The sequence below is a fragment of the Zonotrichia albicollis genome, chromosome 1 (genome assembly GCF_047830755.1).
Source record: "Zonotrichia albicollis isolate bZonAlb1 chromosome 1, bZonAlb1.hap1, whole genome shotgun sequence".
Lineage (NCBI taxonomy): Eukaryota > Metazoa > Chordata > Aves > Passeriformes > Passerellidae > Zonotrichia > Zonotrichia albicollis.
In genome coordinates, this window is record NC_133819.1 from 128,710,877 (window position 1) to 128,723,382 (window position 12,506).

The 12,506-nt window shown below is 38.4% G+C and overlaps 1 protein-coding gene and 1 long non-coding RNA gene across 13 annotated transcripts in view; one reads left to right on the forward strand and one right to left on the reverse strand.

Moving 5' to 3' along the window:
- Positions 1 to 12,506, reverse strand: part of OXR1 (oxidation resistance 1) — a 262,270-nt gene that overhangs the window by 88,034 nt on the left and 161,730 nt on the right. The window lies entirely within an intron of this gene.
- Positions 1 to 12,506, forward strand: part of LOC141731096 (uncharacterized) — a 42,663-nt gene that overhangs the window by 15,396 nt on the left and 14,761 nt on the right. The window contains exons 4-6 of one of the 3 annotated variants that reach the window (XR_012583018.1): positions 6,030 to 6,181; positions 6,608 to 6,731; positions 6,835 to 8,268. This is a non-coding gene — a long non-coding RNA (uncharacterized LOC141731096). Of the gene's footprint in view, positions 1 to 6,029; positions 6,182 to 6,607; positions 8,269 to 12,506 lie in introns of those variants that run through there. The other 2 variants (XR_012583011.1, XR_012583009.1) reach the window with 2 other exon arrangements.

The window sequence follows — 12,506 nt, forward strand, 5'->3', positions numbered from 1 at the left end:
CATATAGTCAGATATTAGTACCACTAAATTCAAACACTCCCCTTTAAATGAACTGCTCTTCCAACACTTTTTCAGCCTTGGTGTCAAACAGAGTCTTGTGGAAGTCTTGTGAGCCAATGAAAGTGTAACCACCCTGGCCAACCCTGCTGTGACACAAAACACACTTCATAAAAAATATTTTATTGCCGTCTACATATGTAATGCAGAGTTGTATTTCTTTGATAACAGGATCTTCAGACAGATTTCCAGTGTCTGGAGGTGCTTTGTTTGTAAGTGCTTTGCCTTTTGTTTTCCAGAACTAATGTTTCAAGAAGGAAATACAAATATTAGTCTAAGATTAAGTGCAAATAGATCCATAGGGATGATCTCCAAGTCATTTTTAGTCTTCTTACTTCCTTTCATACTGAAAGATGATGTGCAATCTCACCCAAACACACTTGAAATATTTCACATTTACTCCCTGTTACAGATCATAATGTTTTTAGGAGGGAAAAAACCCCTGAATTTCAGTGAACACTTATCAGTAATAGATTCTCCTTCCATTAGTTAAAATGAAGGATCCTGTGAACCACTTCATTACTTACAGCAGAGTAAAAGCAATTGATTCTGTTGTACTTCAGAAACTTTAATTCTTCCAATGCCCTTTTTTTCTTTTTCGTCTTTCATGGTCTTACTTATATAAAACACAGGAAATGTTTTAACAATGCTATTGTACATGTCTAAATTAAGTTTTCAGATGCTCAGTGGGCTGGTTCTGTAACAAAATATGGTGCATTCAGTGAAAAGAGGGCATTGCACAAGTAGAGACTGAGCTCTTCCAGATCTAGAGGGAAAATTCTTTGTTTCTCTAATAACTGATCAAAATAGCACAGCAAGGAGACAGCAGAAAACTATAAGTGACAAAGTGTTTTCACATATAATAACAAACAGTGGATTGCCTACTTGGAAATCTTATTCATTGCATAAACTCAATATAAGTGTTTGAAAGAAAGTGTACGAACAATCCCCTTCAAAAAATTACCTTTCAAAATATGGCAGTCAATTAAAACAGCATTGCTAGAAAACAGTAATAAACTGCTTGACTCACCCACTTTTCTCAAGGACATATTATGCTAGATGTTGTGCATGCAGTACAGCTGTTTTTCAGAATTACAGTGCTAAATGCTTCATATAGTTTTATATGCTTTCTATAGTTTCATTTATAGTTTTACACACTTGATGTTATAGACACTAAAGTGCTTGAAGCTGCATTGAGGAGACACCAAATTGTATATTAGCATAGTATCAAGTAGCATCTTTAGAGGCTTCTTTTCTTAAAACACTTGATCTCACTTGATTCCTTTTACTATCAAGGACTGTGTACTGGATCCTTCAGTGTGGACACTGGGGAAAGGAAGCTAAGAACTGTTCCACTCACAAGAAGCCTTTTATTTCACTGTTAAGAAGGTTTGACAAAGGGTGTGAACATTTAAGGCCGTATCTTCTATTACAAGGCACGGCTATTGTTCTGCAGGACACAATTTACAAGTGAAGAAAGCAGTTATTTTCCACATCTGATATGATTTCCTGCAGAAAGGGCAAAGCATCATTACATGATTTTCCAAAGAAAGGACACAGTACCATGAGTCATATACCCTGGATGAATTCCTTATATGTACAGGAACAAATCTTGCCTTACTGACCTCTAAGAAGGTAAAATCTCTGGTGTTAACTTTATAAATCACATCCTGGAAATTTCTTCACAGAGCAGTTTCATGCAAGAATATTGCTTCAGTACAGAAGTATTTGATGGCACTGGTATAACAGCTTGACTCCAAGGTATAGGACTGTAGTGAAGGGGCATGGTCAAAAATGTGAAAGATTCTCTGAGCCAATTTCTTCTGGCTACTTGGGTCATACTCTTAACTCAGCCCTGTTTCTGGGTCAAGAGAGGTTTTGTTTGAAGAGCACAAAGAGAGATGGAAAGCACTGAAAATCTCAACGAGATTTTACAGCAGAACTCCTGTGGTGCTACTGCAAGTCCTGAACTTTGCTTCTCTTATTCCACTCCAAGATCTTATTTCCAAATGTTAATAAACTGGTTAGTACCGTGGGCAGCAGAGGGTTAATCAAGAAAAAAGTGAAAGGGAAACATTCTCTACTTCTTAGTTGTTTGAAGAGCTAACACAACATGCACTAGAAGAATTAAAGAAAGCATTTGACCCAAGATTTGTTCATGCCAGCCACACCTTTTTTTGCCCCCTCACAGAATACAGAAACATGTGTCTCCCTGAAGGCATTCTGCCAAGTTTTGAGATGTAACATCTTGACAGTGGAAAAGTACAAGTCTAAATATAGTATATTTTGTCAAACTTTGTTTAAAGGAATGTTCCAATAGATATCTGTTCAAAAATGCACTTTTCTATTAGTTCTTATGCAAACCCCTTTATTAATAGGGATTCTGCAAGCCAATAATACTTGTATGAGGCCATATAAGTGACTGATTGTTTTGGCAAGTATTCAGGCCACACAATAGCCTTTGGCTTTGCAGTCATATTTGCCATAGTCTGGAATGCAGGAGGTCTTACTATTTTGTTTCATCCTTTTTGTTTACTCACTGGTTCCTCTTCTCTGGCACATAACAAACTGTGTCCTTAAAAGGCACAAAAAGTACAGTTAGCTTTTTCATTCCCAAAGCATTTTTTTCCATGATGAATTCTAACCCACAGCTAAAAAATCTCCATTTATACAGAAGGAAGAAAACCTTGCAGTGAGCAGGCAAAAAGAAGAAGAAAAGTCTTTGAAATATGGAGATTCAGTATTTGAAACTCTACACAGCATTAAAATCACAAATATCAGAGCTAGAGTTTTAAGGGGAAAAAAGGTAGAACTAGTAAAAAGACAACTTTGTCTAGCAGTCTCTGCCTCCATCATTAGTGTTCCCTCATTATACAAAAAATTTTACGATACCACACATTTCATACTGTCAGGAGTAGTGGAGGCACGGGCACATTTACTGGAATAGAAGGAAAGAAGCATATTCATGCAATTTTATTGGTGTCCTTAAAGCTTTTTCTTGGTGCAAGTGAAGGACTCATAGGAGGCACTTCATCCTCTCCCCCACTTCTGTTTTTGGTGGAATCCCTGATCAGGAGAAGGTGACCTACAGGAAACAGCATGCAGGGGGCAGCAAGCAGGTCGGGATCTCCTCATGAATAATATCACTTCTCTGGGAAGCCTAAGAAGTGTGATTTTTCACACTTTCCTGAAGCATTAAGTCCAACCTTTCACTCCTCCTCTGTGGCCACATGTATGGATTGTGCCTCACCTAAATACCTAGAAAATACTTTATATTCCCCTCTCTCTTTTCTTATTTACTTCTAAAGCTACCTATTCCTTGCAGTAGGTTTTTACTCACATTTTATAAAGAGCTCTTCAGGCACTGCTGTGATACAGTACATACCTACTGGAGTGAGAATGTGAGAATGACAAGAAAACAAAAATTATGAAGGCTCAAGAAAAAATCTCAGCAGTGATGAGACAACACCTGGTGCATTTTGCAGCACCCCAAGTTGGAAGATAAGATCTTAAATTTCAAAAATTTTTTGAAGCAGAAATTATGTATTCTGCACATTCTGATGACAGCAATTCTTTCTACTATTTTTCTTTGCAGCAGTGAAACTCTGCTGGAAGATATGGCTCCAATTTCCATGTAGGAAGCAATGTGCTGGGGGATACCCTCCTCCCACCTCCCACCAGGACTTGTTAACAGCAGGTGAAGATGCATCAGGACACAGAAACTAAGCTGATTTTTTCAGCTCTTTCCCCCCCAGATCCTAACCCAAGAAATGCTTAGGTAGCCCCTGATCTGGCCCCTGGCACAAGACTATAATTTTCCTGCTGAGGAAGTACAAACATTTCAATGTTCCCCATTCCTCTTTGGGAACTTCTGTGCTGGCTCTGTGACGAACTCACTGACCTCTGTGGAGGGACTCACAGCCTCCACTGACACGGATTATGAGAAACTGATGCCACATGTGGTAATAACAATGGCACAACCTGAAAAGAAATTCACAAATGCTCGTACAGAACTTTGTACATAATATAATTGAGCAAATCTGCAAGTAATTCCATGGCTCAGGCTCTCTAAATGTCAACTGTGAAGACTCATTTATATTTAGTCAAGGCCCATCCTCAAGTTTTAGTCTATCTTTGACATCAAACTTAAACAGCCTTTTCTTGGGGAACTCTTCAACCTAGAGGCAGCACAGCTTGGGAGGATGGGACAGGATTGGCAAAGATTGCCTGTATAAAAAATTGCTTAGATAAATTTCTTCATTATCCAAAAACATATATTATTGTTCCCGTGAAAGAAGAATGAGAGCTTTAACAAAGGATTCTGGGTGTTCTAGGTATTTTTTCACTGAGTAATTTCTGTGTATGGGAATCTTCCCTTGGAGCTTGAGACAAAACTTCCTCTAAATTCAAAATGAGGAAGCCCAGAATTTTGTATTTCCAAGGAGTTTATACACACAGCTCTCCTTTTGTAACTGACCTTCTAGAGGATATTCATTTATTTATTGGATCAAAAGTTGTTCTCTTTAAAAATGCTGACCATGTATTATAGCCAAAAGACATGTTCTTTCAACCCCTCAGAAGTGGACTGGCAAAGGGAAGAGCCTCCAGAATGCAAGGCCTGGGGAAAACAGTGGCCAATAGCCATGCAGAGGTGTGTTTAAAGTCCCTGTCACATCAAGTCCCAGCTGGGGCACAGATGCTGCCCCCATCCAGCTGGGAAGGGTGGTGATCACAAGCACAGCTACAAGCTTTAATTAGCAGCATGAAATCTTAAGTAATTTCTTAGAAATGCCTAGAACTCTAAACTACTGCATGGAGATTGTCAGTTCATGGCTTTAAGAAGCCTGCATGAGCTGTCTGTCCCAAAATCATAGAATTACAGAATCATAGTATGATTTAGGCTGAAATAGACCCTTAAGATCATCAAGTCCAACTGTTAACCCAGTACTGCCAAATCCACCATTAAACCATGTCCCCAAGTGGAGCAACTACATGTCTTTTAAATACCTCCAAGGACAGTGACTCCAATATTTCTGAAATAGCCTAAGCCAATGCTAGACAACCTTTCAGTGAAGAAATTTTTTCAAATAACCATTTTAACCCCCCCATGGTGCAATTTGAGGCCACATCCTCCTTTCAGGTCGTAGAGAGCACAAAGGTCTTCCCTGAGCCTTTTTATCCCGAGGCTGAACAACAACAGCTCCCTCAGCCACTCTGTTCCTCAGAAGACTTGTGCTCCAAATTCTTTACCTCCAGCTTGTATCCTCTCTGCTGTGTTGTATTTCCAGCAGACATCTGGTCAGTTGAAGTCCCCCTTGACAACAAGTGAAAGCGAATATGACCGGTTTTAGAATATTTTCTTTGGCTCTTTGTCTGGGTTGGGAGTCTAAAACAGACTCCCACCATGATAATTGCCTTGTTGGCCTTCCCCTTGATTCCCCTTGAGTGACCCAGAAACACTCAACCAACCCTATCCTCACCATCTTTAAGCTCTAGACAATCAAAATACTCCTAACATAGAAGGCTACCCCAGTGCCTCCCCTTCCTTACCCATCCCTTCTGAGGAATTTATAGCCATCCATTGCAGCATTCCAGCTGCATGACTCATCCCACAACGTTTCCATGATGCCATAAATGAGGGTAAAACATGAAGGCTGTTTGTATATAAGACAGCATTGTACACACACCAAAAAAACCCCAACCCAGCACACATTTTAAAACAGAAGTTATATATTTGTTCTTCACTTGGCTTCAAGGTAGCAATCACTTATCCAAGTGTAAGTGTATTCTAAAGACATAATGTTCTCATTTACTATGCTTTCTGAAAGAGTTCTCTGTAATTTCCTTAGTAAAGGGTACATATAAATATTCTTGCCAAACTTACAGGCAGGAGCTGAAGATCATCTCTGATTAAACTCGAATGCACCAGTCTGAACCCTAAAATTGTGGTTTCACATTTTTTGTTCCTGTAGAAACTCTTGGTCTACCAGAGACAGATCCTTCAGGAAAGACAGAGCACTGAGAACTTCAGACTTTCAAGTTGTATCTCCTGACAATTACCATCCTGCATAAAGAGACTGCAATCACAAGCTGTATCTGCTATGTTCTTCCAAAACTTTTACCAGTAAGTAAAGATTTAACCAGTCAGAAGGGCTTTTGACAAGGGTAGTGATTTCTCCCTGCTCTCCTCCAGTCTCTTTTACCTTCTAGAGAGAAACTCTTCACTGCAGTTTGAATTTGCAGGTGGCACTTCTGGTGTTATTTCCCTTAAGTTTTTGCAGTGCACCTATATGCCTACAGAGGAGGCATAAGAGAATGCAATTGACAATTTTTCTTCCTTAAAATTGTATTTATAGAGGATAAAGGATATGCAAAACTATGCAAGGAAAACACATTTAAAAATAGGAGCTGTGGTCTCTCTCTATCAATTATGATCTTAAATAAGAGCAAAAAGCAATCTTTTTGATAAATTTTCAACTCCTGAAGTTGAGTTTGTATTGAAAAGAAGAAGACTGTATCAATTTTAAATTGCTTCTCTTTTTTATTACAGGTGATCTAAAGAATAGTTTTCTTATAACAAATGATGCAGTGCAACAGAATCTACACTCAAGCAGTAAGAGCAGCTCATGTAACTCTGTGCTGATGGTGACTTCTGAGTACTCTGGATGCAAGCTGTAAGTTTTGACTGAAAAAATTTTGTGGGCACAATACTAATGCTAAAAGGAATGCCCATCAGGACAAAGTTAGTTTAAGCAAAACACATTTTAAATTCACAAGGGAGCCAGATGTTGGAGCCATTTGAGAATCCAATCCAAAAGCTGCCAGCAGTGGAGGAACTGCATGAGGATCCCTCAGCAGTAAGGTGAGCACTGGTTTGCTATCAGACTCAACCCCAGATTTCCCTCATCAGACTTTTGCCAATATGCACATTTTGTACATGATCTTGGTCTGTGTATTGCAAATCTGCATTGTAGCTTCACAGATGGTAGGTTTGGTCTTCTGGGTGGAAATATTACAACTTGTCTTGGAAATTTTAGATCTGGGCTTCCTTTCAAGAGAATCTCAAGTGTATGTTCTGTGCAGAAATGCATCTATTTCATTAACTAGCCAAGCCTACAATATTAAAACTCAACTCCAGTCTTCCTTCTCTGGCAGAATGTGGCACTGTTGACATTCTATCAAAATCCAAATGTCCTAGGGTTGTAAAATGCAAACCATAAGAATAGTGACTTATAATAAATCTTTGTAGAGGTGAGGAATTCAAAGCCACAAATACAACTTTTCTAGTTATGTAGTAAAATAAAACTACATTTTATGGGGAGATAATATGTTTGAACCTACTTGTGAAGTTTCTACTAGCAATGCAATCCTTAATTCATATTTACAAAACTGACATCCTCATTCTTGGTGATTCACTAAATTGCAAAAGTTTTTCTTGAAAAAAGGTATTTCTATAAACCTTAAGATATATATTTAATCCTTTGTAGGTAAATTGAATAATTCTTCCATGAAAATATATTACCTTTACATGGAATGGAATGAGAAAAAGACAATTTTAGTTGCAACTTTATGGTAGAACATTGGACCCAAAAGTATATAATTAAGTTATTTTTCTTGCTCTTGCTGTTTTATTGAGGAAAAGTGTTTCAAGCTAATACTTCCATACAGTTAAGGTTTCACATTTGATAATTCTGTGATTGCTAAGAGTCCAGCAACATGCTCACACTTCAGCCTGCTGCTCAAGATGAAGGGGGTTGGACCTTTAAAGGCCTCCTTCAAACCAAACTATTCTATGGTTTGTGATTCTATGGTTTTGTAATTCTAAGCCTAACCTAGACTGCAAATGTCTAGTAAATATAAAGAATACAGACATCACAATAATTTTAAAGGAAAATTGCACATGCTGGAAAGGAACTAAATAATGAAACAGATGAAGTACATCAAATTTGTTTAGGGAACAAAATAAACATTCCTTGTGGCAAAGGAGGAAAAAAATCTAGGAGAAATGTTACTTGCATTGTCCCCAAATTATCCTTCAAAATTTTGTTCAGATATTCTTTCACATTTCAGGTATCACTTATAACTGAAAATTACAATAATTTATTATGACATTGTACGTATATATATATATATATATATGTATATATATATATATCTGTATTTTTATCTTTTTTCCCCTATAGCAGGTTGTTTCAAATTATAATAATAAAATATTTTGAGCACTGAAGTGGTTTGCTAATCTTTTGTAATATATTGCAATTCTGGAAATAATTATTTCCACTTCTCACTTTTTTTTTTTTTTTTTTTTTTTTTTTTTTTTTTTTTTTCAATTCATAGCTACACAGGTTTATATAGCAGATAAAATTTCTGTATAAAACTCTGAAATACCAGAATTGTATCTGAAACAGTTCAGTGTAGTATCAAAGCAACCTACAGTTATCATAATTACTTTTATAGAAATTAGGTGTGGTTAGACACTTTGCAAAAATAGGGTTCAATTCTAAATCTACAGTCAGTTGAATTTCTGCTGTTCTAAGGCTGGTTCATCAAAGCCCCAGTCCATAGGAATCACACTGCTAGTCTGACATATGCCAGTTGAGAATGTCCCTAAAATGCCAGCCACCATCTGGGAACAGCTAAAGAACAGTAGCTACTGCTCTGATCCTTTCTGTTCCTCCAGTATTCTTCAGGCAAAGAAGCCAAAACAAGACCAACTACATCAACAAAGCTACCTCAATGACATGATGTAATTTATGAGTATCTGTCTGCATTTTGTCTAGCTTTGTAAACTGTCTTTTGCTATTTCTTTGTCTCCAAGTTATTCCCAGCTTTCCCATTCTGACCTCTTTCATGTCTACATCTTCACCCACATGCCCAGAGCCTGAGCATGTGGGTGAAGATGTAGACATGATGTAGACATGTAGACACCATGCATAAGCTTGGGTGCACTCAAAAGTGCTGGAAGAAAGTCCTAACAGGCATAAGGGGGTCACTAAGATCTCAGGACTGCTGATCCTTTGCAGCAGTCTGCATTGGATACTCACTGGCACCTTGGGATAAAAAATTGGCACAGGAGTGCCTTGGTCACTCCCATGTAGTGACCCACAAAGTACCACAACCTGTGCTCCCTCAAGGCTCACAAACCTTCATGTGTAGGAGGATTCTCAGGAAAAAAAAATGAAATGGCCTACACTTTCCACCTGGAGTCAGTTTCACCCACATAATTTTTCACTCTATGCTGCACAGACAAATTAAAGTTTCCTCAGTTAGAACTGGACTATCTCAAAAGCCAGACCTAGCAGAGCCTGGGTGTGAGCTAGGACAGATGCTGTGCACTGGGCATACATACTTGGCAAGGCTGGGGCCAGGGGCCTCTGACAGGTCCATTAGAGGGCTCCTCTTACTGCTTTTTGTCCCCTCCGTTCAATCTTTGTTTGGAGGCTGATGGAAAAATATAGAGCATGGTTGGTTTTCTTTGGAGGGCTCCATTGCTACTCACAGGAGCAGATACTGCTGCCAGAAGCATGCAGTTTCTGTGGGGGAAAGGTGGGCATCTTGTAGAGGACAAGAGGCTGATCTTGGTATTGGGGATGAATCACATACAAAACAGGGAATCACATATAAAGTGGGCTTGAAAACAAGAAAATGTTCCCTTTACTGCAAGATTCACCAGGTGGGCTCAAGGTACTTAAAAAGAGATCTCTAACAGGTCTTCAGAACACGTGGCCTGAACAAGAGACTGGTTGATTGAATGAGAGATTTATAGGAACTTTGGTTTTTTGATGTGCATTTCCAAAGTTCATACTAAATTGTGGCACATTAATGTATATAGACATGGCTGATCTCCGACAAAGCATAATCTAAAAAGGCAGGGTATATCCAGCAAAGTAAATTAAAAAGTAAGTATCAAAAGAGGAGGGAATAGTCTTGCTTTGCAACTCTGCTCTGTGTTCCAGCAAACATCATATTCTTTGGGGTTTGAAAGTATTGATTGACAATTATATCAGATCTAATCAAGCTAGCACATTTAAACAGACTTCTTTTGCAGGTACATACTCTATTTTTTCATGTTTTGATATCCTTAATTTCATTCTTGTAACCTGGTTTTCATGTCTGATACATAGAGGAAGTAACAACAAGTTTGAAAACCTAAGAAACTGAGTCCATTACAAACACATATTTTCTGTTTGCATGCTCTGTGCAAAGGGGCCTGTTCTCCTCAAATGTAGGTGCCTATGAAACTGAAACTGTAAAAGCCTACCTCTTCGAGGAAAATAAATGTACAAAAAATCCAATATCCTTTGGTGGAGTTCATGTTTCAGAAAAGCTTCCTCAGTCAGTGGAGTTTTAATATCCCAGCACATCAGTCTGCAGTCAACCCCAAGCATGTGGGCCATGGGCTGAAGCTAAAGCTAAAGCCAGAGCAGCACCATAGTCTGCACCATCACAAGGCCATGAATGAGGAAAGATGGCAAATTATGCATGCAAAAAGAATGTGTTACATTCATTCCCTCTCCTTACAGCTGAGTAATTTCCACAAGCATCATGCAATAGCTCTGCTTGCTCTAGCCACAGGCAGTATATGTCCTGCCCACACCTTCCTGCATCAGACACATAAGTGAATCAAATGCAAGTTCATTAATCAGCCATGATTCGTTCTCCACAGCTTTGACAAGCTTCTGAGAACTACTAATCAGAAAACAGATCTTCATTTTCACAGCAAAGTCAAAGGTACATCTTTTATTTAATCATGCAACCCAAATAAATTCACCAGAACCTTTTTACATAAGGTTGTGAATGCACATACACAGATCTGCAACTAGAATAACAGAGTTGACTTTCTATTATCCCTGTTGAATTTAGTGAGACATTTACCTAAGTGTACATTTCAAAGAAAAAAAAAATTCTTTTGACATGAGAAACTTACATTACTGTGGTTTTTTTTTTTATTTCTAAGAATTAGAACTTTCATATCCACTTTTAAAATCACATGAAGGAATATACATTTTGGAATTTTGGAATTCATAAGTGATTTTACTCAACAGCAAAGTTAGTGCTCCTTTCCGTGAGAACCAATGTAAAAATAAATTTTCTTCTACATATACACAGTTATTGCTAGAGAATTCATTTTTTATCTTTGAAATGCAACAAATGCTGAGCCAGATGAAAAATAAAAAGAAAATGAAAATTGAGTTATCAGTATTAAACTGACATCCTGTTTTCTTTAGCCACCAAAAAACTCCGCAATAATAAATCCATCACAGCATTCCTTGATCTATATTAACAGACCATTAAAATTGTTGTCAGCTGACTCTTCAGCAGGCCAAGCTGAAATCTGCTTTTGCAAGCCCATACTGAATGACTTCCCATTTTTTAAGGATAAAGTATGTTTAGGCACATTTTGCAGAACACTGAAACTGACTGTAATATTTGAAAATAGCCATAAAGCACAGTTCAACTTTTTAATGAGACAGGTAACATTATCTTCTGTCAGCCAAAAAGGCCCTTGATTTTAAAGACAGCTACTACACCTTGCAATTTTACAGAAGAGAAATGTGCATCCCTCCAACCTACTTACAATGAATGATAAATGACATGCAAATCTCTGAAGTTTCTCACACAGTTCTCCTTTTTAAGTTAAAACAAATCAAATTATCTTTAAAAAAAATAAAAATCTTTCTACCCTACAGTGTAAAACTGCCACGAAATATTGTGTTGTTCTGATTGGTTTTTTTTCCTTTAGAAACAAGAAGGCCATTCCTCTGAGTCCAGCATGATGCAACATTTCTGTGAGCCATGAGCCTTTCCAGTGCAGCAGTTTCCTTTTAACCACAGCTGTGCTGCCAGCAGTGGCCCAGCAGCTGCAGGCAAGGCATGAAGAGCTGACACTGAAGTCCTGGGTGCCTCCTGCTGAGCCACCCTCCAGCCAGCCCTTCCTTCTCCTGGACATAGGGAAGGGACCAGCCAACAGTTTAGGGCACTGGGATGCACATTGGAGGGGATGGGTACAAGGTAGCTGAGATGAAAAGCACTCAGGGAGGATGAGGGGAGGAGTGGGACACAACATGAATGCTCTAGGTCTGACCTGTCCCTTGCTCACTAAAACACAGCTGTGTGCGAATGCTACTTGCATAGTGTCTTACTTGTATACTGACCAAATTTGGATTGAATTATGCTCAGATTATTGCACAGCTGATCTGAACTAATTTTTGCCATATGCATGTGCCTCGATTCTCGCTGACTGACTTTGCCTTCTGGAGGCAAGCAGACAGCACCAGACACACTTATTCCTAACTAGGATTTACCAGCTTATACCAGAAGCAAAGAGTACATCTTGGAAAAGATGTAGTCATATGGAAATTTAGAAAAATTACATATGATCATGAAATCATAGAATCATAGAATATTCTGAGTTGGAAGGGACCTACAAGGATCATAGAGTCCAACTC